Below are 26006 nucleotides of genomic sequence, written 5' to 3'. Positions count from 1 at the left end.
GAAGTACATATCTCTTTCCCCCACAACATTACTTTACAGCTTTTTGGATACCTAATCACCAAGAAACACTTTTAAAAGACCGTTTCAGAGCAAGTTATGTTCTTAATTTCCCTCCTAAACTCATTTTCCATCATGGATGTACTTATCCTTTTCACGCACAACTATACATTACAGTTTTTTGGATACATCGAAATCATGAAATACATAGGTTAGGCTAGATTAAAATTAGGTTAGATTATGTTAGGTTAAGTTATCCTACGTACGCTTCACTTAGGTTAGGTTAGGTGAAAGACAGGCAAAACGTTAGGTGAATGGTTAGGTTAGGATAGACTAACCTAACTAAGTTAGGTTAGGTTAAGTTAGGCTAGGTTAGCCTACGTACACGCGCGTAGGTAGGCTAACCTAGCCTAACCTAACTTAACCTAACCTAACTTAATCTAGTCTATCCTAACCTAACCATTCACATAACGGTTTGCCTGTCTTTCACCTAACCTAACCAAAATAGATCTTACGTAGGATAACCTAACCTAGATTAACCTAACCTAATCTAACCTAATTTAATCTAGCCTAACCTAAGTATTTCTTGGTGTTGATGTATCCAAAAAGCTTTAAAGTATAGTAGTGGGTGAAAAGGATAAGTACTTCAAGTTGGAAAATGAGTTTAGGAGGGACATTAAGAAAGTAACTTGCTCTGAAATGGTCTTTGAAAAGTATTTATTGGTGTTGAGGCATCAAAAAAGCTTTAAAGTATAGTTGTGGGTGAAAAAGATAAGTACTTCAAGTTGGAAAACGGGTTTAGGATGTTCATTAAGAAAGTAACTTGCTCTGAAATGGTCTTTCAAAAGTATTTCTTGGTGTTGAGGTATCCAAAAAGCTGTAAAGTATAGTTGTGGGTGAAAAAGATAAGTACTTCAAGTTGGAAAATGGGTTTAGGAGGGACATTAAGATCTTAACATTCTCTGAAATGGCCTTTGAAAAGTATTTCAGGGAGTTGATTTATACAAAAATTAGTAAAGTATTTCTGTGGGTGAAAAACCTATGTATTCCATGTGAGAAAATTAACGTAGAAGGGAACATTAAGAAAGAAAACTGATCCGAAATGCTCATTGAAAAGTGTTTCTTGGTGATGAGGTATCCAAAAAGCTGTAAAGTATAGTTGTGGGTGAAAAAGATAAGCACTTCAAGTTGGAAATGGGTTTAGGAGGGACATTAAGAAAGTAACTTGCTCTGAAATGGTCTTTGAAAAGTATTTCTTGGTGTTGAGGTATCCAGGAATAGTGAGACGAAAAAGATAAGTACTTAAGGTTGGAAAATGGGTTTAGGAGGGACATTAAGAAAGTAACTTGCTCTGAAATGGTCTTTGGAAAGTGTTTCTTGGTGTTGAGGTATCCAAAAAGCTGTAAAGTATAATTGTGGGGGAACAAGAAAAGTACTTCAAGCTGGAAAATTGGCTTAGGTGGAATAGTAAGAAGTGGACGTGCTCTGAAATGGACTTTGATATGTATTTCTTGGTGTTGAGGTATCCAAAAAGCTGTAAAGTAAAGTTGTGGGGGAAAGAGATATGTACTTCAAGTTAGAAAATGGGTTTATGAGGGACATTAAGAAAGTAACTTGCTCTCAAATGGTCTTTGAAAAGTATTTCTTGGTGTTGAAGTATCCAAAAAGCTGTAAAGTATGGTTGTGGGTGAAAATGATATGTACTTCAAGTTGGAAAATGGGTTTAGGAGGGACATTAAGAAAGTAACTTGCTCTGAAATGGTCTTTGAAAAGTATTTCTTGGTGTTGAGGTATCCAAAAAGCTGTAAAGTATAGTTGTGGGTGAAAAAGATAAGTACTTCAAGTGGGAAAATGGGCATAGGAGGGTCATTAAGAAATTAACTTGATCTGAAATGGTCCTCGAAAAGTATTTCTTGGTGTTGAGGTATTCGAAAATCTGTAAAATAGAGTTTTAGGTGAAAAACTTTAGAACTTAAAGCTCGAAAAATGCTTTTGGAGTGACATTCATAAAATAAATTGATCTGAAATGGTCTTTGAAAAGTTTCTATTGGTTTTGAGGTGTCCTAAAAGCTGTAAAGTATAGTTGTGGGTGAAAAAGATAAGTACTTCAAGTTGGAAATGGGTTTAGGAGGGACGTTAAGAAAGTAACTTCCTCTGAAATGGTCTTTGAAAAGTATTTCTTGGTGTTGAGGTATCCAAAAAGATGTAACGTATAGTTGTGTGTTAAAAAGATAAGGCCTTCAAGTTGGAAAATGGGTTTAGGAGGGACATTAAGAAATTAACTTGCTCTGAAATGGTCTTTGAAAAGTATTTCTTGGTGTTGAGGTATCCAAAAAGCTGAAAAGTATGGTTGTGGGGTGAATAAGATAAGTACTTCAATTTGGAAATGGGTTTAGGAGGGACAATAAGAAAGTAACTTGCTCTGAAATGGTCTTTGAAAAGTATTTATTGGTGTTGAGGTATCCAAAAAGCTGTAAAGTTAAGTTGTGGGTGAAAAAGATAAGTATTTCAAGTTCGAAAATGGGTTTAGAAGGGGCAGATACATAGTAATGTGCTCTTAACTGGTATTTAAAGAATATTTCCTGGTGTTTAGAGATCCAAAAATCTGTAAAGTATAGTTCTGGGTAAATAAGATAAGTACTTCAAGTTTGAAAATGTGTTGAGGAGGTACATTAAGAAAGTAAGTGGCTTTGAAATGGTCTTTGAAAAGTATTTCTTGGTGTTGAGGTATCCAAAAAGCTGTAAAGTATAGTTGTGGGTGAAAAAGATAAGTACTTCAAGTTGGAAAATTGGCTTAGGAGGGACATTAAGAAAGTAACTTGCTCTTAAATGGACATTGAAAAGTATTTCTTGGTGATGAGGTATTCAAAAAGTTATAAAGTATATTTGAGGGTGAAAAAGATATGTACTCCAAGCTGGAAAATGTGTTTATGAGGGACATTAAGAAAGTAACTTGCTCTTAAATGGTCTTTGAAGATTATTTCTTGGTGTTGATGTATCCGAAAAGCGGTAAAGTAATAGTTGTGGATGAAAAAGATAAGTAATTACATTTGTAATATGGTCTTATGTTCGACATTGAGAACGTAATTTGATCTGAAATGGTCTTTGAAAAGTATATCTTGGTGTTGATGTATCCAAAAAGCTGTACAGTATAGTTGTGGGTGAAAGAGATAAGTACTTCAAGTTGGAAAATGGCTTTAGGAGGGTCATTAAGAAAATAACTTGCTCTGAAATGGTCTTTGAAAAGTATTTCTTGGTGTTGAGGTATCATAAAAGCTGTAAAGTATAGTTTTGGATTAAAGAGATAAGTAATTTGAGTGGAAATGGTCTTAGGAGGGACGATTAGAAAGTAACATGCTCTGCAATTGTCTTGAAAAGTATTTCTTTTTGTTGAGGTATCCAAAAAGATGTAAAGTATAGTTGTGGATGAAAAACATAAGCACTTCAAGTTGGAAAATGGGTTTAGGAGGGAACATTAAGAAAGTAACTTGCTCTGAAATGGTCTTTCTGAAAATGGTATTCAGTAGGTCTTGGGGTTGAGTTATCAAAAAAACTTTAAGATATAGTTGGGGGTGCAAAAGGTAAGTACTCCATGTTGGAACATGGGCTTAGGAGGGACATTAAGAACAGAACTTGCTCAGAAATGGTCATTGAAATCTAATTCTTGGTGTTGAGGTATCCAAAAAACTGTTTAGTTCATTAAGCCATTCTATGCTCATATACGGATTCCCGTCAGGACCTCTTGATAGGGTTCAATTAATTATGAAGTCGATTTCTCAACAATATTACTATCTGAGTCAGTTAAGTAAGTTTATCTCCATAAATGGATCCCCGTCATGTCCGTCTGGTAGGGTTCTATCGGTTAGGTTATAAAGTTCTCCGAAATACAATTGTTCAAGTTGATTACGTCAATCTATGCTCATAAATGGATTCCCGTCATGAACTCCTGATAGGGTTCTACCGATTATGTAATCATTTTCTCAGAAATCCAATTTTACTAGTCAATTACGTCATTATAAGCAATTAAATGGATTCCCGTCACGAGCTACTGATAGGCTTATACTACTAATTCAAACAAATTCTCGGGACTTATCACTCTTCGATTATATAATCAAAGTCTCTATACCCCACCTTACCCATAGAAGCAGCACATTAATTCCCCTTTCTTGAATCAATAATTCCCCTTAGAAACAACAAATTAATTACCCTTTCGTGATTTTATAATTCCCCTTAGAAACAACAAATTCATTCCCCTTCCTTGAATCAAAAATTCTCCTTAGAAATAAAAAATTAATTCCCCTTTCGTGACAATCAATAAACCTTGACATCACCTGTCACGTGTGATCTAACTGTTTCCTATTTCTGGACACCTTGACATTTGCCTCGAGCGTGCACTTGGCCAAAACAACAACAACAAATCGACCTTGGAAAAAGAGGTCATTGACCCCATTAGACTCGATCAATAATCCTTGAATAAATTATGTAAAAAAGTTGTAGGTGGCAGCAGGGGTGAGCAATGGGACCTTCTGAGGCCTTTCTACTAATTTCACCGTGTGAATTGATCATTTAGAGCCGTTCCAGAATTTTTAGCCGTGTCTCTAAAATTCAATACTTTTGATGGGGGTGGGCAAACTTTGACCTACCAAACAAGTCATGTACGCAAATAATTTAATTAACAAAAATTAATTGTTTTAAGTTTTTACGAGTTTTACGAGGAAAACGAGTTTTTGCGACCATTAGTAAAATCGGGAGAAAAAATGTTCCGATTATGATTTAATTGCCAAAATTGATGTTTTTCCAGGAACAGCGAGATAAGTAATAAAATGAGTAATTTAACGATTCAAGGGCAATCTTTGAAGCCTTGGAACAGTCGGGTAGAGAGCATTTTCTTGGTACTTTACTGTTAAGGTCACACTACATGATGCTCCAACCGAGGGGCTAATAACTGACCGTCGCAGGTGTCCCTTCCTTCGTGCCTCCGGCACACCTGAAACAGCGTGTTACTGGAAGCGAAGGAACACAGTTTTATCTTTGGCTTATGGAAAGCGTACGGCACATTTTTTACGACGGCAAACTTTCTCCTCTTGAGAGGTTATCTTTACTTGGTCGTGTTGTTTACTGCGTTCGACATTGGAGATCCTGGGTCCTAAAAAGTGAACATTATGCTTTGAACGAGAATTTTATTACCACAAACCTTTACCATTGCCTAGAGATAAATATGCATTCCCTAGTGTTTCTAATTCGTCGATTCAAACGGCTTGGGCTCGAACGTCTTTTCAAACTCTCCGACATGAATAGCCAATCGTGTGAAGATTTTTTTAGGAAGATGCGGTCTCAAACACTTACAGTACTGTAATAAACTTTTCGTTCCTCCAACTTCTACATCGAATTCGTCGATATGAAAGTATAACGGATTTTGAAGCTCAATATTCTAATGAACAGTTGTCCTTGCCCAAGGCCAAGCGAGTCAGATCCATTGGTGTTGTGTCTGTCAGTTCCAATTTTTCTTTGTCCGGGAACGATGAAATCAAGCTCGAGCTAGGGCGAGCTCGCATTGAAAGCCAGCGAATAATGAAAGCCTTGATACCCGACGACGTACTTTCTGCTTTCGGTCACCAAGTACCGAATGTTCGTCTTTCTGTACTTCACGACAGTGACTCAGAGGAAAATACTCTGTCCGATAAGCAGGAAAAGGCTTCCGCGACTGACACTGAATCGGGCTCGGAAAGTGACGGCATCTTTGAAGATTTGCCAGTGATTGCTCACTGAGTGAAACACTAAGTTGAGAAAAATTGGGTTAGTGAGCCTGTGACGAACATGAAGAATTCTAGGTTTTGTCTTGTCAAGAATTCTGATGGCTCCATAACATCAATAAAAAAAAGCCACAGTGTTGGGGCTTCTGAGGAAAAGCTCTGAGAAGCTGAGCAGGGACTGGTTAAAACGGGTGATGGTCCAAGGCTGATGAGTAGAACTACGTGAGTCGCCATAAACGGATACTGAGGTCGGTGTGAAATCGGACAATAAATATCTGAGAAACTAGTTATTTTTTTAGTTGGTTGCTTTACTTAGCGTTTTTTACTAATAACTCGGTAGTAACAGTTTTTCTGACTGTTGCTTTACAGTTTTTTCTTCAAATACCCAAAGGCCTGGGTTTAATACCAAGAAAGTTGGATTCTAAGTACATTCGGGAAAAAGGGATCTATGTTTCTTCCGGATTATTTCGTGTCAAAGCAGCAGATTCCATTTTTTTTAGTACAATTAAGAATCCGAGATCCAAGGGTGCGTCTTGGCACAGCCACTAAACAGAAAAGCAGGTGCGATAAAAGGGAAAGGGACGTGTGATTATGTGAAGACGTGATAAAAGGCAACTTTTACCGCTGGTCAAGCCATATTGAATAGGGCTGCGAAGCGTGACGTCAATTCTTGGGCGGGAAATTCAAATAACGATATAACGTGGATGCGTAGACACGTTTTTTCGGAACTTAGGCGAATTGTTTTGGCCTAAAATATTTGTCGTAGATCCTACTAATCCACCAAAACGTTTTAACGTCGAAATAATACTAGGAATATTGACAATCAATTGTTAGTTACAACCTGAAACCACGTTTCATGGTACTTTGTATTTCGCACCTTGCTTTTTACGTCATCACCGCGCAGCCCTATGTTGTATAACTTAAAAACCGTGTTCCGGGATTTTTTTTTGAAATTTCGGATTTTTTTTTTGAAGAAAAATCGGAATTTTATGACCTGGGTCATGTGTGACACATGACCTGGGTCTTGTGTCACGCGTAAAAAATTTTGAACCCAAAACTCAGAAACTCGTACTAGCACAATAATTCACGCGTTTGGTTTAAAGAATATCATAATGTAGAAAATGAAAATCTAACTTAAAAATATAGATAATATTTTCAGTCCTGCTTTAAGAAAATATAGGGTTTGCCAAAAATAAGCAACTAATCTTTGCACCCTTTTTGTATGTTTTTCCAAGAAGCTTTGGATCTAAAGCTGAATTGCTATCTCTGTGTTTTTTACTTCCCGTCCATTAAAGACCAAGATATTTAATAGAACTATGATTAATTATGATTTATCTAATAATTTGTAATTCACACTCTTTTATTCTGTTTTTTTTTTACTTTTTGCTTATTTCTTTTCGTGACTTCATTTCGTCTTTTTAATTTTAGACTTGGATTTTGGCGATGACAGTAGTGCCTCTGCTTCTAGTAGTATTGACTATGTTATGAGTGGTGTGGATGCTTCTTGCTCGAAGGGCTCATACATGACCGAATTTCACCAGCCAACTGAACAGGATTCTGTAGACTCGTCCCGTGTTCTTTCAAAGTTCGATATCGGCTTGTATGCCGGAAAACCAGATCAACTCAAAAAGCTTTCAGACAAAGAAAAATACAATCTTTTAACTAGTCACTTCAAGCCGAACCAGAATTTTCCATTTCATTCGAAAGCATTTATTGAAAAGGGAAAAACGAAAGTTCGATCCTTTCAGTACTCTTGGTTACAAACTTTCCCTGAATTGTTGGTCTTCATTCCAACGTGCATGGGTGTCTTTTGTCCAAAATGTATTTTATTCACTTGTCAAGCTGTTGGGAAGGGTAGCCGTCAGGTTCAAGGTTCTCTAGTCTCGAAACCATATACAGGACTCAGGGATTTCCTTTCAGACATGCGAGTGCATCAGAACTGTCGTTACCATCTTCATTCAATGATTAGCGCCGAAAGCTTTGTCTCCGTTTATGAAAAACGAACTAGGAGCTTTGTGTCTGCTATATCGAGTGCAGAGGCTGAAATAAAAAGAAAATCGAGAAATTCTAACACCAATTCTGCGCGCGGTCCTTTTTTGCGGGCGGCATGAGTTACCTCTGCGAGGACACAGAGAGGAGAGTAAACTATGCGACGAAACTAACGTAAATGAAGGCATTTTTCGTGGTGTTTTGCGTTTAATGGTAGAGAGTGGAGAGCAATGTCTAAAAGAACACTTCGAAAATGGCGCAAAGAATGCGCAGTATATATCTCCCGTCATGCAAAACGAACTGATTGATTGTACCGCATCCATTTTTGTTCCAAGCATTGTGAGTGAGGTGAATAGTTCAGTAGCATTTTGAATCCCTGCTGAGGAGACTACAGACAATTCCAATAAGAAACAGTTAGTTATTGTAGTCATATACTACAACGAAACTCGTGCTTTACTTGAAGAGCGGTTTCTCGGGTTTTCTGTTTGCGGAAATCTCACCGGCTCTGCAGTAGCAGAGCAAATCATCGGCCAATGCATTGCGATCGGCTTAAAAATGGAGAAATTTGTGGGGGGTGGATTTGATGGGACCAGCAACCTGTCAGGCGGTTATTCTGGTGCACAGGCAGAAATTAGGAAAAAATATCTGAAGGTGATCTACACCCACTGTGCATCACACAGCTTAAATTTGGCTTTATGTAAAACTAGTAGGGTAGGACTTGTTAGGTCAACCTTTGCTACTATACAGCAGATTTTATCATTTTTATCATCTTCACCAAAAAGAATGAATATGTTTGTAGAAGCGGTTGCTGTCGTTCGTCCTGATAGTCCCGTGAGAAAGCTTGTGAAGTTGTGCAAAACGAGATGGGTGGAGCGTCACGATTGCATTTTAGTTTTTATGTCTTAGTATTGTGCAATTATTTCCGTACTTGAGGAAATAGTTGGTAGCATACGGTGCGATACGGAAGTTATTTCAAAAGCGAATGCGTTGGTTTCAGCAGCAACCGAATTTAGTTTTATGTTCACCTTGGCTATGCTAGAGTTTGTTAGTGCCATAATGCTCTCTGTCTCTAAGGCGCTGCGAGCCGAATATTTAGACTTAGTTGAGTGCTGTCGGCATATTAAGCTATGTTCTGATACTTTACTGCAATCAAAACAAAATAATTTTCAAACATATTTTTCGGAAAGCCCATGAGCTTGCACAGAAGGTAAATGTGGTTCCGGCTGCTCCAAGGTCTATCCACCGAACGTCCATCGACGTTAATGAGTCCATCAAGGTTTTTTATCGCGATTCCTTGTTCGAACCTTACTTTGCTTCACTTATTGAAGAACTTGATCAAAGATTTTTGCGCCATCAGGAGGCATCCTTCAAAATCGGAAGGCTTTTGCCAGCTAACAACGAGTCATTAAATATTAATGAATTTGTGAACGCTGTTGCTGTTTACGAGGGATTTCACGGGGGTAGACGTGCGCTCGAATGTGAGTTAGTCCTTTGGAAACAGAAGTGGCTCGGAAAGTTTGAAAAACCATCAACTGTTGCTTCGACTCTTGCGTCATGCGATGCAAGATTTTTCCCCATGCATTAGAAGGCTTTTGACGATTTTTCAGACATTACCAGTGACTACCGCTTCTGCTGAGAGGAGCTTTAGCTGTCTTAAGCGATTAAAAACCTATCTGCGGAGCTCAACGGGCGAGGAGCGTCTGAACGGACTAGCTCACATGACCCTGAACCACGATATCCAGGTCGATGCTGACCAAGTTTTGATCGATTTGCAGCCAAAAAAGACCGGCGGCTATTACTGTGAGAGGTTAGGTCGTCTTTCGTTGCTCGTTTCTCTAAGTGCAGTTGATTCTGTTTTTTAAATTTTAATTGTGCTTTATCCTCTGTAAACAATGTTAATATCAATACATTTCTTGCTTTCATGGCTGTTATAATAGGTAGACTGAGGCCCCACCCCTCCGAAACCAAATTCTGGGCAATTGTCTTTGATATAATATTATTTTTTATTTATTTGGTTCTCTATAACAAGAGTCCCATAGGCAAATATAGGGAGTAATGCACTTCTTTGTTTTATATTTTCTAAATTCTGCCGCTTCGTGACAGTTCCAAAACAACTACTCGCCCAAAATAGAAACTCTCACTGCTTCGAACTTTTTTTTAATTCTGACTTTGTTGGCAAAATATTGTCATCCATTCTCAAACAAAAAACTCAAAATTTTCTAAAATTCTACTTTAGAAGTTTTTATAAATATACCTAAAGCGCTAGGCTAAGACATAGAGCGCTACAAACATCAGAATCAACTTCAGAGGACAAATTATGTTATGGGAAGATGTTTTTGAAATCCCCCTTCCCTCAAACTCAAAATTTTCCAAATTCTACTTTAGAAGCTTTTTTAAATATTTCTAAGCGCTAAGACATATAGAGCGCTACAAACATCAGAATCGACTTTAGAGGACAAATTATGTCATGGAAAGATGTTTTTGAAATCCCCCTTCCCCCCAAACTCAAAATTTTCAAAAATTCTACTTTAGAAGCTTTTAAAATATTTCTAAAGCATTAATAAACAGAGTGTTAAAAGCATCAGAATCGACTTCAGAGGACACGTTATATCACAGAAAGAGGTTTTTAAAATCCCCCTTCCCCCAAACTCAAAATTTTCTAAAATTCTACTTTAGAAGCTTTTTAAATATTTATAAAGCACTTTTTGATAGAGGGATACAAACATCAGAATTGACTTTAGAAGACAAGTTATGTCATGGGAAGATGTTTTTGAAATCCCCCCTCCCCAAACTCAAAAATGTCTAAAATTCTACTTAAGAAGCTTTTTAAATATTTATAAAGCACTAAGACATAGAGCGCTACAAACATTAGAATCGTCTTCAGAGGGCAAATTATGTTACGGGAAGATGTTTTTGAAATCCCCCTTCCCCCCAAACTAAAAATTTTCCAAAATTCTAATTTCGAAGCTTTTTAAATATTTCTAAAGAGCTAAGACATATAGAGCGCTACAAACATCAGAATCGACTTTAGAGGACAAATTATGTCATGGGAACATGTTTTTAAAATCACCCTTCCCCCCAAACTCAAAAATTTCAAAAATTCTACTTTAGAAGCTTTTAAAATATTTCTAAAGCATTAATAAACAGAGTGCTAAAAGCATCAGAATCGACTTCAGAGGACACGTTATATCACGGAAAGAGGTTTTTAAAATCCCCCCTCCCCCCAAACTCAAAATGTTCTATAATCCTACTTTAGAAGCTTTTTGAATATTTCTAAAGCACTAATTGATAGAGGGCTACAAACATCAGAATTGACTTTATGGGACAAGTTATTTCATGGGAAGATTTTTTTGAAATCCCCCCTCCCCCAAACTCAAAAATTTCTAAAATTCTACTTAAGAAGATTTTTAAATATTTCTAAAGAACTAATAGATATAGCGCTACAAATATCATAATTGACTTTAGAGGACAAATTATGTTATGGGAATATGTTTTTGAAATCCCACTTTCGCTCAAACTCAAAATTTTCCAAAATTTTACTTTAGAAGCTTTTTTAAATATTTTTAAAGTACTAAGACATAGAGCACTACAAACATCAGAATCAACTTTAGAGGACAAATTATGTTATGGGAAGATGTTCTTGAAATCCCCCTTCCCCCCGAACTCAAAATTTTCAAAAATTCTACTTTAGAAGCTTTTAAAATATTTCTAAATCTCTAATAGATAGAGTTCTAAAAGCATCAGAATCAACTTCAGATGACACGTTATATCACGGGAAGATTTTTTTGAAATCCCACATCCCCCAAAACTAAAAATTTTCTCTAATTCTACCATAGGAGCTTTTTAAATATTTCAAAAGCACTAATTGATAGAGGGCTACAAACATCAGAATCGACTTCAGAGGACAAATTATGTTATGGGAAGATGTTTTTGAAATCCCCCTTCCGCCCAAACTCAAAATTTTCAAAAATGTTACTTTAGAAGCTTTTTTAAATATTTCTAAAGCACTAAGACATAGAGCACTACAAACATCAGAATCAACTTCAGAGGACAACTTATGTCATGGGAAGATGTTTTTGAAATCCCCCTTCCCCCCAAACTCAAAATTTTCCAAAATTCTACTTTAGAGGCTTTTAAAATATTTCTAAAGCACTAATAGATAGAGTGCTAAAAGCATCAGAATAGACTTCAGAGGACACGTTATATCACGGGAAGAGGCTTTTAAAATCCCCCTTCCCCCAAACTCAAAATTTTCTTAAATTCTACTTTAGAAGCTTTTTAAATATTTCTAAAGCACTAATTGATAGAGGGCTACAAACATCAGAATTGACTTTCAGAGGACACATTATGTTATGGGAAGATGTTCTTAAAATCCCCCTTCCCCCCAAACTCAAAAATTTTCAAAAATTCTGCTTTAGAAGCTTTTAAAATATTTCTAGAGCACTAATAGATAGAGTGCTAAAAGCATCAGAATCGACTTCAGAGGACATGTTATATCACGGGAAGAGGTTTTTTAAATCCCCCTTCCCCCCAAACTCAAAATTTTCTAAAATTCTACTTTAGAAGTTTTTTTTAAATATTTCTAAAGCCCTAAGACATAGAGCGCTACAAACATCAGAATCAACTTTAGAGGACAAATTATGTTATGGGAAGATGTTTTTGAAATCCCCCTTTGCCCCAAACTCAAAATTTTCCAACATTTTACTTTAGAAGCTTTTTTAAATATTTATAAAGCGCTAAGACATAGAGCGCTACAAACATCAGAATCAACTTTCAGAGGACAAATTATGTTATGGGAAGATGTTTTTGAAATCCCCCCTCCCGAAAACTCAAAAATTCAAAAATTCTACTTAAGAAGCTTTTTAAATATCTCTAAAGCACTAATAGATAGAGAGCTACAAATATCAGAATCGAATTCAGAGGACAAATTATGTTATGAGAAGATGTTTTTATTTTTATAGGTCCATGCGCTCATGAAGGGAAGAGGTTTTTAAAATCCCCCTTCCCCCCAAACTAAAAATTTTCTAAAATTTTACTTTAGAAGCTTTTTAAATATTTTTAAAGCAATAATTGATAGAGGGCTACAAACCTCAGAATTGACTTTAGAAGACAATTTATGTCATTGGAATATGTTTTTGAAATCCCCCCTCCCCTAAACTAAATAATTTCAAAATTCTACTGAAGAAGCTTTTTAAATATATCTAAAGCACTAATAGATAGAGCGCTACAAATATCAGAATCGACTTTGGAGGACAAATTATGTTATGGGAAGATGTTTTTGAAATCCCCCTTCCCCCCAAAATCAAAATTTTCCAAAATTTTACTTTAGAAGCTTGCTTAAATATTTCTAAAGCGCTAAGACATAGAGCGCTACAAACATCAGAATCAACTTTTGAGGCCAACTCATGTTATGGGAAAATGTCTTTTAAATCCCCCTTCCCTCAAACTCAAAATTTTCCAAAATTCTACTTTAGAAGCTTTTTTAAATATTTGTAAAGCACTAAGACATAGAGTGCTACAAATGTCAGAATCGACTTTAGAGGACAATTTATGTCATGGGAAGATGTTATTGAACTCCCCCTTCCCCCCCAACTCAAAATTTTCAAAAGTTCTACTTTAGAGGCTTTTAAAATATTTCTAAAGCATTAATAAACAGAGTGTTAAAAGCATCAGAATCGACTTCAGAGGACACGTTATATCACAGAAAGAGGTTTTTAAAATCCCCCTTCCCCCAAACTCAAAATTTTCTAAAATTCTACTTTAGAAGCTTTTTAAATATTTTTAAACCACTAATTGATACAGGGCTACAAATATCAGAATTGACTTTAGAAAACAAGTTATGTCATGGGAAGATGTTTTTGAAATCCCCCCTCCCCAAAACTAAAAAATGTCTAAAATTCTACTTAAGAAGCTTTTTAAATATTTATAAAGCAATAATAGATAGAGCGCTACAAATATCAGAATCGACTTCAGAGGACAAATTATGTTATGGTAAGATGTTTTTGAAATCCCCCTTCCCAAAAAATCAAAATTTTCCAAAATTCTACTTTAGAAGCTTTTTTAAATATTTCTAAAGCGTTAAGACATATAGAGCGCTACAAACATCAGAATCGACTTTAGAGGACAACTTATGTCATGGGAAGATGTTTTTGAAATCCCCCTTCCCCCCAAACTCAAACATTTCAAAAATTCTACTTTAGAAGCTTTTAAAATATTTCTAAAGCATTAATAAACAGAGTGCTAAAAGCATCAGAATCGACTTCAGAGGACACGTTATATCACAGGAAGATGTTTATACAATCCCCCTTCCCCCCACACTAAAAATTGTATTAAATTCTACCTTATAAGATTTTTAAATATGTATTAAGTATTAATTGATGGTAGGATACAAAAATCAAAATTAACTTTAGAATAGAAGTTGTTTTATGGGACGATGTTTTTAAAATCCCCCCTCCCCAAACTCAAAAATGTCTAAAATTCTACTTAAGAAGCTTTTTAAATATTTATAAAGCACTAATAGATAGAGAGCTACAAACATCAGAATCTACTTCAGAGGGCATATTTTTTTATGGTAAGATGTTTTATAAATCACCCTTCACCCCAAAATTAAAATTTTCCAAAATTCTACTTTAGAAGCTTTTTTAAATATATGTAAAGCACTAAGACATAGAGCGTTACAAACATCAGAATTGACTTTAAAGGACAAATTATGTTTTGGGAAGATGTTTTTGAAATCCCCCTTCCCCCAAACTCAAAATTTTCCAAATTCTACTTTAGAAGCTTTTTTAAATATTTCTATAGAGCTAATACATATAGAGCGCTACAAACATCAGAATCGACTTTAGAGGACAAGTTATGTCATGGGGAGATGTTTTTGAAATCCCCCTTCCTCCCAAACTCAAAATTTTCCAAAATTCTACTTTAGAGGTTTTTAAAATATTTGTAAAGCACTTATAGATAGAGGGCTAAAAGCATCAGAATTGACTTTAGAAGACACATTATTTCACAGGAAGAGGTTTTTGAAATCCCCCTTCCCCCCAAACTCAAAATTTTCCAAAATTCTACCTTAGAAGCTTTTTGAATATTTCTAAAGCACTAATAGATAGAGCGCTACAAACATCAGAATTGACTTTAGAGGACAATTTATGTCATGGGAAGATGTTTTTGAAATCCCCCATCCCCAAAACTTAAAAATGTCTAAAATTCTACTTGAGAAGCTTTTTAAATATTTCTAAAGCACTAATAGATAGAGCACTGCAAATATCAGAATCAACTTCAGAGGACCAATTATATTATGGGAAGATGTTTTTGAAATCACCCTTCCCCCCAAACTCAAATTTTCAAAAATTCTACTTTAGAGGCTTTTAAAATATTTCTAAAGCACTAATAGATAGAGTGCTAAAAGCATCAGAATTGACTTCAGAGGACACGTTATATCATGGGAAGAGGTTTTTGAAATCCCCCTTCCCCCCAAACTCAAAATTTTCTAAAATTTTACTTTAGAAGTTTTTTTTAAATATTTCTAAAGCGCTAAGACATAGAGCGCTACAAACATCAGAATCAACATTCAGAGGACAAATTATGTTATGGGAAGATGTTCTTGAAATCCCCCTTCAGCCCAAACTCAAAATTTTTCAAAATTCTGCTTAAGAAGGTTTTAAAATATTTCTAGAGGACTAATAGATAGAGTGCTAAAAGCATCAGAATCGACTTCAGAGGACATGTTATATCATGGGAAGAGGTTTTTTAAATCCCCCGTCCCCCCAAACTCAAAATTTTCTAAAATTCTACTTTAGGAGTTTTTTTTAAGTATTTCTAAAGCCCTAAGACATAGAGCGCTACAAACATCAGAATCAACTTTAGAGGACAAATTATGTTATGGGAAGATGTTTTTGAAATCCCCCTTTGCCCCAAACTCAAAATTTTCCAACATTTTACTTTAGAAGCTTTTTTAAATATTTCTAAAGCGCTAAGACATAGAGCGCTACAAACATCAGAATCAACTTTCAGAGGACAAATTATGTTATGGGAAGATATTTTTGAAATCCCCCCTCCCCAAAACTCAAAAATGTCTAAAATTCTACTGAAGAAGCTTTTTAAATATTTCTAAAGCACTAATAGATCGAGCGCTACAAACATCAGAATCAACTTTAGAGGACAAATTATGTTATGGGAAGATGTTTTTGAAAACATGTCATGGGAAGATGTTTTTGAAATCCTCCTTTGCCCTAAACTCAAAATTTTCCAAAATTTTACTTTAGAAGCTTTTTTAAATATTTCTAAAGCACTAATAGATAGCGCACTACAAACATCAGAATCAACTTTAGAGGCCAAATTAACTCTACAATAATTCACCCTTCCCCCCAAACTCAAAATTTTCCAAAATTCCACTTAAGAAGCTTCTATAAATATTTCTAAAGCGCTAAGACATAGAGCGCTAAAAACATCAGAATCAACTTTAGAGGACAAGTTATGTCATGGGAAGATGTTTTTGTAATACCCATTACCCATTGAAATTTTGACAAAACAACATTTTACCTTAATTCTCAGTTATTAGTTTCTTTTTCTCTAGCTTTTGTTCTTAAAACGCAATTTCAGTTATTTGAGCAGAATTTTAAGCCATATCAATGTCACAAGTTATGTCATGGGAAGATGTTCTTGAAATGACCAATATCAATTGAAATTTTGACAAAACAACATTTTACCTTAATTTTCAGTTATCAGTTTCTTTTTCTCTGGCTTTAGTTCTGAAAACCATTTGAGCAGAATTTTAAGCCATATCAATGTTTTATTTCCAAAATTTAGGAAATGTATTTGCATATATTTCAAACCTTATAAGTTGGGATTGAGCAAAGTTTTGAAGCTGAAATAATTTTGTTGTACTTCATTTAAACAGAAGATCTATTTTGCAAGGTTCCATTGCAATAACTCACAGATTTTTAAAGGTCATTCAAAGTTTTTGAAATCCTCCTTACCATTCATACCATTCCCCCTTCATACTCTAAAATCTGGTTGATAATTTGAAATTTGAAAAGCCTTATTTTCCACGGGGTTATTTTTTTTTTTGGGGGGGGGGGAGGGGGGGGGTTCCGCGAGGGTATTTCCCGTGGGGGGGTATTTTCCGGGGGATTTTCCGGCGGGTATTCGCCAAGAACCACAAATTTGATGGTATGAGTTTTATTAAAATCTTTTACTTTTAGGGGTTGTTTCTCCCTTTTATCAACTCAGACAAATTTTTTAGACAGGCAAATTATCAACCAGATTTTAGAGTATGATTCCAGTGCAACATGTTGTAACGAAATGGTCAGCTTAGATTAGTATAAGCAGGGGCACTGCGAGCAGGTTGCTGACACCGCCCCCCCCCTCCCCCTCCCCCGCTATCAAATCCCCTTGCAGCTAACCTTTCCACCCTCGAAAGAAAATTTTTATATAAGTTCCAGCATTTTTTACATATTTTAAATCGCAGATGTAAAAAAAAAGCAAAATTTTTCAACATTATAGGATTAAGCTATTTGAATATGTTTTATGTGGTTACCCAACTCAAAATGTTAAGGGGTTTCCAGAAAAAATAATCAAAATGAATATAGATTATTTGGTACTTGTGCATTATAAATAACCCAAACGCTATAGACTGTACAAGGAAACCAGACAAATGGGTATTTGTTAGACAAATAAACCAGACAAACGAGTATTTGTTAGACAAAGACATAAAACATATTCAAATAACTTAATCCTATAATGTTGAAAATAATGTTTGGGGTGAACGGGGATTTCAAAAAAAATTTGAGTTTTGAGGGAATTACTGTAGAATTAATATGGCCTCTAAAGTCAATTCTGATGTTTTTAGCACGCTATCTGTTAGTGCTTTGGAAATATTTAAAAAGCTTCTAGAGTACAATTTTTGAAAATTTTGAGTATGGGAGGAAGGGGGATTTCAAAAACATCTCCCCATGACATAACTTGTCCTCTAAAGTCCATTCTGATGTTTGTAGCCTTCTATGTCTTAGCACTTTAGAAATATTTAAAAAAGCCTCTAAAGTAGAATTTTGGAAAATTTTGAGTTTGGGGCAACAGGGGATTTCAAAAACATCTTCCCATGACATAAATTGTCCTCTAAAGTCAATTTTGATGTTTGTAGTGCTCTTTGTCATAGCTCTTTAGAAATGTTTAAAAAAGTTTCTAAAGCAGAATTTTTGAAAATTTTGAGTTTGGGGGGAAGGGGGATTTCAAGAACATCTTCCCATAACATAATTTGTCCTCTAAAGTTGATTCTGATGTTTGTAGCGCTCTATGTCTTAGCGCTTTAGAAATATTTAAAAACGCTTCTAAAGTAAAATTTTGAGTTTGGGGGGAAGGGGGATTTCAAAAACACCTTCCCATAAAATAACTTGACCTCTGAAGTCGATTCTGATATTTGTAGCACTCTATGTCTTAGCGCTTTAGAAATATTTAAAAAAAGCTTCTAAAGTAGAATTTTGGAAAATTTTTAGTTTGGGGTGAAGGGGGATTTCAAAAAATTTTGAGTTTGGGGGGGATTTATTGTAGAATTAATTTGGCCTCTAAAGTTGATTCTGATGTTTTTAGCGCGCTATCTTTTAGTGCTTTGGAAATATTTAAACAGCTTCTAGAATATAATTTTAGAGAATTTTTAGTTTGGGGGGAAGGGGGATTTCAAGAACATCTTCCCATGACATAAATTGTCCTCTAAAGTTGATTCTGATGATATTAGCGCTCTATGTCTTAGTGCTTTAGAAATATTTAAAAAACCTTCTAAAGTAGAATTTTTGAAAATTTTGAGTATGGGGCAAAGGGGGATTTCAAAAACATCTTCCCCAGACATAAATTGTCCTCTAAAGTCAATTCTGATGTTTGTAGCGCTCTATATGTCTTAGCGCTTTAGAAATATTTAAAAAAGCATCTAAAGTAGAATTTTGGAAAATTTTGAGTTTGGGGGGAAGGGGGATTTCAAGAACATCTTCCCATAACATAATTTGTCCTCTAAAGTTGATTCTGATGTTTGTAACAGTGCTCTATGTCTTAGCACTTTAGAAATATTTAAAAAAGCTTCTAAAGTAAAATTTTGAGTTTGGGGGGAAGGGGGATTTCAAAAACATCTTCCCATAATATAATTTGTCCTCTGAAGTTGATTCTGATATTTGTAGCACTCTATCTATTAGTGCTTTAGAAATATTTAAAAAGCTTCTTAAGTAGAATTTTAGACATTTTTAAGTTTTGGGGAGGGGGGACTTCAAAAACATCTTCCGATGACGTAACTTGTCTTCTAAAGACAATTCTGGTGTTTGTAGCCCTCTATCAATTAGTGCTTTAGAAATATTTAAAAACCTTCTAAAGTAGAATTTTAGAAAATTTTGAGTTTGGGGGAAGGGGGATTTTAAAAACCTCTTCCCTTGATGTGCATGGACCTATAAAATAAAAACATCTTCTCATAACATAATTTGCCCTCTGAAAACAATTTGGATTTTTTTACTGGTCTATCTCTTGTCAAATCCTTTCCCTAATTAATAAAGTTTAAATGGCTTATCAACACAGAGTTGCCTCCTACCCCATGGCACCTGCATGCTACTGTTAAAGGGGTTATGATAAGCAAAGTTGTGACATCACAAATGGGTTCAATAAACAATGTCAGTTATATAGTAAATAAGTTAAATGGATTGTTAAATGAAAATAGGCTAGGATTTTAGAATATATTTTAATGAACAAGGTTAAAAGCTGAAGTTGTGTAAGGTAAGCAGTGATTTATAATTATGATAGTAATATAGGATGAAATGTGAGCTAAAACAACTAGTAATGTGCAGTAATTTACCATTATATAGAGGGGGGAAGGAGTGGAGGTAGGTACTTCAAAGTACCTTCCTGGGACATACTGTAATTTTCCTTACTTACTTGCCATGCTTTGCTTGTATTTTGTGTATGTGTGCTGTTATGTATTGCTTGTGCTTTTGCTTATGCTTGCTGTTATGTATTGATTGTGCTTTTGCTTATGCTTGTATTATTTCAGGTTTTGTGACCTGGGTTTTTGAAGTATATGCTTGAAGAGACAAATTGTTACATGGTGTCAGAGTAGAAGATGGAGACCTCCGTCCCATATTCGGAGCTGAACTGGGAATCGAACAATCTAAAAGAGGCTTGGACTAGATTCAAAAGTCATGCTAGTCTAATGTTTGATGGACCCTTGAGCGGAAAAAGTGAGAAAATCAAGTGCGCATATCTGCTAATTTGGCTTGGTGAAAAAGGACGAGATGTGTTCAGCACTTGGACGCTAGCAGCTGATGAAAAAGACAAAATTTGTGTATACCTTGCCAAATTTGATGACTACTTTAATCCACAATCAAACCCCATATTCTCCCGATATACATTCCACAAACGTGACCAAAGGGAAGGCGAAACTATTGAACAATATGCAACTGAACTGAAAATCTTAGTGCGAGACTGCTCATATGGAGCTACGATTGTTGACGAAATGGTCCGTGATTGCCTCATCTTCGGAACATCATCCCAGAAGATTCGTGAAAGACTACTGCAATCGGGATCCGAATTGACTCTCTCAGATGCTATCAAAGTAGCAAGAACCTACACAGAAACCCAGGTACAACTTACGACAATGTCAGCAGAATCAACTAGTCATGGAAAACAAGAAGTTGATATCATCAAGAAGAATCAAAATAGACTGTGGAAACCCAATCGTGACCGAATTGAAAACCGTGAATGTTAATTCTGTGGCGGAGACTATTCACAGAATCACCAGTGCCCTGCAAAAGGGAAGATCTGCAGTAACTGCAGAAAACCCAACCATTTTGCACGTGTCTGCCATGGTAGCAAAAAGACTGTGAACATCATCAGTTCTGAAGCTCAACAAACTGACGAACTATTCATCCATCAACTAATGATGGATAAAGCTGATGACCAGCCATATGCTAAACTAAGAATCGCCAACCAGTTCAGTGTGAAATTCAAGATTGACACAGGGGCACAAGCTAGTATCATTACCAGACAGACGGTGGAAAGACTGAATCCATAACCTGCAATCCACCCTACAAACCATATTTTAACAAGCTTTTGCGGTCAGACTATTCCCGTCCTGGGGACATGTAAGATCGACTGTGCCTACAAATCAAATGATAGTCAACCCATAGAGTTTTTTGTAGTGCAGTCAGCCCCTACTCCTATCCTTGGCTTCAGTGCAAGTCGTAAGCTGAACCTGATAAAGCTGATACTTAGTCTTCAATCTGGACAGCTCAGCACTGATAAGATACTCACCGAATTTTCCGACCTATTTGAAGGAGTTGGGAAACTGGAAGGTGAATGTAAAATAATCCTCAAGGAAGGTGCACAGCCATCCATTCAGCCCACAAGACGAATCCCCTTGAGTCTCCAGTCCAAATTCAAGGAAGAACTAGATTGTATGGGAAACCTAGGAGTCATCGAGAAGGTGACCCATCCAACTGATTGGGTGAACTCAGCTGTGGTTGTTGAGAAACCAGATGGAACCTTGAGAGTCTGTATAGATCCTCACGATCTTAACAAAGCCATAAAGAGACCCCACCATCCTATGCCAACTTTTGAGGAAGCTGCGCAAAAGCATGTAGCCGCTAAGTACTTCTCCAAGCTAGATGCCCGAACAGGATATTGGAACTTATGTCTTGATGACGAATCTTCCGAACTGACTGAATCTTCCAAAATTCTCAACTCCATATGGGCGATACAAATTTAGACGTATGCCCTTTGGACTCAAGTCTGCACAAGATGAGTTCCAACGCCACATGGAAGAGGCATTCAGCAACCTCAAGAGATTCTCAGTAATCTCGGATGACATGATCATATCTGGTGTATCTGAAGAGGACCATGACAGAAATCTTCAAAAAACCCTTTTAAGAGCTAGAGAAAAGGGAGTCAAGCTTAACAAAGATAAGTGCATCTTCAAATCAGCTTCGATACCTTACTTTGGACGCATCATTTCCGAAAACGGAATCCATCCAGATCCCGAGAAAATCCGAGCAATAGAGAAAATGCCATCACCCAAATCCCAGGAAGAACTACAAACAGCCCTTGGGATGTTAAACTACCTCTCACGCCATATCCAAAATTTGTCAAGCCTAAATGAACCTCTTAGGACCTTAGCTAAGCAGAAGCAATGCAACTGGACAAATGAACATGAAGCCACACTCACGAAAATTAAAGGGTCGATCATAACAACAATTTCGCTCTTTAATCCTACAAAAAATCAAATAGAGATCCAAGTTGATGCTTCCAAATCAGGACTCGGTGCTGTCCTGCTTCAAGAGAATAAAATTGTTTCATTCGCATCGAAATCGCTGAATGAAAAAGAGCAGAGATACTCGCAAATCGAAAAGGAGCTGTATGCCATTGTTTTTGGATGTCGCCATTTTCATCAGTATCTCTATGGCCGTCACTTCCAAGTCATCAGTGACCATAAACCCCTGGAAACAATCCCCAATCAGCCGATCAATAAGATGTTACCAAGACTTCAAACAATGCTGTTACATCTACAACCCTACGATTTCAGTATAACATATTGACCAGGCACTAAAATACCGATCCCAGATACCCTCTCCCGGCTCCACTTAGAAACTGAGGAACCATTGCTTCACAGAGAAATTGAATACTTTGTGCACTCTGTCATGAAACTACTACCAATCAGTCAAGAAAAGCTATCTGAGTTGAAACAAGAAATGCTCAGAGATCCACAGCTGAGGGTGCTGAGGAAAATGGTAGAAGAAGGTTGGCCCAAAAAAATATCAATGGTTCCGTCATCCATAGCTGAATTCTGGACAGTAAAAAGTAATCTCAGTGTTGTTGATGACATCATCATGAAAGATGACCATCTTGTCATCCCAGACAGCATGCAAATCACTGTATTGCAAAGCATCCATGCTTCACATCTTGGTATCGAGAAGACGAAAAACAGAGCCAGATCAGTCATTTTCTGGCCAAAGATGAGTCAGACAATAGAAGATTTCGTCAAGAAGTGTGATGCGTGCTGCACTTATTCTACAGCAAATGCAAGAAAACCCTTGCTTCATCACGATATTCCCAGCTACCCTTGGGAGCATGTTGGCATTGATCTGTTTTACATATCCGGAAGATACTATCTGATCATAGTGGATTATTACAGTCGATTTTTTGAAGCTGATGAGCTGGGAATAAATACTTACACGAACCTCATAATACAGAAGCTAAAATATCACTTCTCTAGATTTGGGATACCCTTGATGATTACATCTGATAATGGCCCACAATTCAATTCAGAAACGTTCAAGGATTTCATGAGACAGTGGGGAATACGACACAACACCTCTAGCCCGAACCATCCTCAGTCCAACGGACTCGCTGAGAAAACAGTTGGTATTGCTAAGGCCATGATCATGAAAACAAAGAAATCGAAAACTGACCTCGAGCTAGCTCTCCTCGAGTACCGCAACACCAGTTAATGGTCTAGCTTCCCCAGCCCAACTGCTAATGAGTAGAAACTTGAGATCCCTAGTGCCCTGCACCATTGAGCACTTATCTCCAAAAGTCATACCTATGCAGGAATTCATGTCCGCAAGGAATAAAGAAAGGGAAAGACAGAGACGCTACTATGATCAACATACCAAAAGCCTTAATCTGCTGCAGATAGGCCAACAAGTTCGAGTACGGTCCAACGATCAAACCTGGCAACCTGCAACAGTCCTCCGAGAAGCAGATGCGCCACGATCGTATGTAGTACAGACGAAAGCAAACAGACAATACCGCCGGAATAGAAAGCACTTGAAAGTCATGACTACAGATGAGAAGAGTTCTGATTCTGATTCAAACACTGGCAGCTTGTCAGTACACGATTCATGGCATCACTCTCCGGACTTACCCCAAACAGAAGACGTGCACTTTCGCCAAGCCAGCATGCCAGAATTGCCGGTCGCTGTGGGCCAGGAAAACACTGTGGTCTCCCTGCCTTCCGCGGCCGAAGTCGACAACAGTCTCGGAAGTTCTGTAACTGCCAGGAGTGGTCGACAAGTCAAGCCACCATCAAGAATAAACCTATGATTGACAAGCTCTTCCGAAAAGAAGGGAGATGTAATATTCCTTACTTACTTGCCATGGTTTGCTTGTCTTTTGTGTATGTGTGCTGTTATGTATTGCTTGTGCTTTGCTTATGCTTGCTGTTATGTATTGCTTGTGCTTTGCTTATGCTTGTATTATTTCAGGTTTTGTGACCTGGGTTTTTGAAGTATATGCTTGAAGAGACAAATCGTTACAATACCTTAGCATGTAGATCCATAACTGAAAGTTTCATTTTCCTAACACAACCCCTTTCCAAAATAGCCAAAAGTAACTAATGTAGAATTTTACCCTAATTGTCCATCAGCTAATATTGTTGTTCTTTTCATTGGTTAATCTGTTGTAATTTTATTTTTTTACTTTTTTTTTATTGCCAAGCTAGGCCTATGCAATAAAATGGGATCATCAAGGAGGTGAGGGTGAATTGTCACAAATGTAAGTGTTGAATCAACATTTCAGTTGCTGGGTCTTTTTTCAGGGACAAGTTGGAAGCTTGTCACCAAACCTTGTTCAGGCTTGTTGCAGTGAGGGTCAAAACCCAGGCCCCCTATTGCCAAGCAGAACATCAATCCACTGTGCTACAACAAAGTTAACCATAAAATTAGCAATTTAAAAATATATTGGTAAATTTCTACCAAATCACATTATTGACTTGCGCATAAAGTGAATATACCACTTGATGCCTTTTTTTATGCTGATTACAAATATAATAATCATTTCTATCGGAAATGAATTTCAGCCCCCCCCCCTTTATATGCCAATTCAAGGTAGTCTATATATGGTAAAGTTGTACAAAATCATATTCTTGAGTTAGAAATAAAGTGAATACACCATTCAATGCCTTTTTTTTATGCTGATAACGAATATAATAATCATTTCTATCAAAAATGAATTTCAGCCCCCCACCCTATATAGCCTATATATCTAACCTAACCCTGAATTGGCATATAGGCTGTATAGGGGGGCGGAAATTCATTTCTAATAGAAATGATTATTAGGCCTATATTTGTAATCAGCATTAAAAAAGGCATTGAATGGTGTATTCACTTTTGTCCTAACTCAATAATATGATTTGGTAGAACTTTACCCTATATATTTCTACATTAGGAGGGGTGGGGCTTAAAGTTTAAACTTACCTCCCATTTACATCAGAAACAAAATTTGGGCCCCCCCCCCTAATGTAGAAATATATACCCTGAATTGGCATATATAGGGGGGCTGAAATTCATTTCCGATAGAAATTATTATTATATTCGTAATCAGCATAAAAAAAAGGCATCAAGTGGTATATTCACTTTATGCATAAGTCCATGGGCACCCATATGGGGGTAGGGGGGGCTCTTGCCCCCCCTGGCTGAATGATGCTGCCTTATTTTTATGTTTTTGTTCTGAGATTTCTATTATATAGCATTAAAAGTAGCAATTAGACGAAGTTTGCCCCCCCCTGGAATTCAGCTTATGGGCGCCCATGCATAAGTCAATAATATGATTTGGTAGAAATTTACCAATATATTTTTGCTTTAGCCTGTCTTATTCTTGATAACCGTAATTATGCAACATTACCAAAGAAAATGATAGGCTAACCTATAATGACAAATCCTTACTTTTATAATGAGCAGTCAGGAAGTTCCAGTTTCAAAATTTGTATACGTAAAACTTGTCGGAAAAGTATTCCAACTCAAGTGTAGTCAATCGAGGCGTGCGTCCCTTCCTTCTTCTTCTTCTATTTAACAGCAGGCGGGCTTTTCAGTAAAACTATTTAGCCCTTTTCCTTTTGCTTCACTCTGTGGGCTACAGAGCTACTGGCTTGATTGCCTCATATTTATTAGATATAATCTAATAAAAAATCAGAAAATCAGCGTCCCAAAAATCAGATCATTGGCCTTCTTCTTCTTCTTCTTCTATTTAACAGCAGGCGGGCTTTTCAGTAAAACTATTTAGCCCTTTTCCTTCTGCTTCACTCTGTGGGCTACAGAGCTACTGGCTTGATTGCCTCATATTTATTAGATATATTCAGATATCTTTCAGCAGATCTTTCGACTCTAGGAGTTCAAATATAAGATGATAGATGTCGATTTCTATGCTCTGTGTGCAGGTATAGTTGGCTAGGCTCTTGACTGATAGTGGGATTTTGTGGTGTTTGAAGTATTTTAACAGTTTAGAAAGCAAGGTATGTTGTGCAGACGT

At 36.6% G+C, this 26006-nt stretch overlaps 1 protein-coding gene across 1 annotated transcript in view; it reads right to left on the bottom strand.

Annotated features, from left to right (window-relative positions):
- Positions 1-25703, bottom strand: part of LOC148939519 (uncharacterized) — a 39791-nt gene extending 14088 nt beyond the window's left edge. The window contains exons 1-2 of the mRNA XM_089106673.1: positions 25685-25703; positions 25424-25527 (exon numbers count right to left, since the gene is read on the bottom strand). The gene's annotated coding sequence lies outside the window, so the exon portion shown is untranslated. The remainder of the gene's footprint in view (positions 1-25423; positions 25528-25684) is intronic.
- Between the last annotated feature and the right edge of the window lie 303 nt (positions 25704-26006).

This window comes from Artemia sp. Qi Xiang Cuo, chromosome 21, assembly GCF_049724085.1.
Source record: "Artemia sp. Qi Xiang Cuo chromosome 21, ASM4972408v1, whole genome shotgun sequence".
In the NCBI taxonomy this organism is placed as follows: Eukaryota; Metazoa; Arthropoda; class Branchiopoda; order Anostraca; family Artemiidae; genus Artemia; species Artemia sp. Qi Xiang Cuo.
This window is presented reverse-complemented; position numbering and strand designations above follow the sequence as displayed.